This window comes from Macrobrachium nipponense, chromosome 31 (genome assembly GCF_015104395.2).
Source record: "Macrobrachium nipponense isolate FS-2020 chromosome 31, ASM1510439v2, whole genome shotgun sequence".
In the NCBI taxonomy this organism is placed as follows: Eukaryota; Metazoa; Arthropoda; class Malacostraca; order Decapoda; family Palaemonidae; genus Macrobrachium; species Macrobrachium nipponense.
In genome coordinates this window covers 50,124,386-50,124,859 of record NC_061093.1, presented here as the reverse complement: position 1 = coordinate 50,124,859, position 474 = coordinate 50,124,386, and positions in this window count along the sequence as shown.

Below are 474 nucleotides of genomic sequence, written 5' to 3'. Positions count from 1 at the left end.
AACAATTGGGTCGGTTTCTTTAAATATAAAGATCGATTGAGTCCCTTCTTGACCTCAAATGTGTATATAAATATACTTGCCCAAAGTGTAACTCTGGGCGGACTTTACGTGGGATCTACGAAGAGTTACTGAAGGTCAGAATCAATTCTCATCGTGGAATAAGTTTCCGAACAGGAAGTAGGCTCTCCAACCCTAAACATTCAAATATCAGGAACCATGCAAAAATCTGCAAAACACAAATCGAAGAGAGATTTTTGCATCATAGGGCAAACCACCAAACCCCAAGAACTACCCATTTTAGAGTCGTTACTCATTAAGCAGCTGGTTCCCCATGTTGAATTGCCCAAAACCTCCTCCATCCAACTGTACCTTAGTTAACGTGTCTCTTTTGTTTGTCTCCTATCATTCAGTCTTCCTCTCTCTTAACTTAAGGTTGGTTGGCGGTTCCAGCTTTTAAATAATAATTTTTCTGTA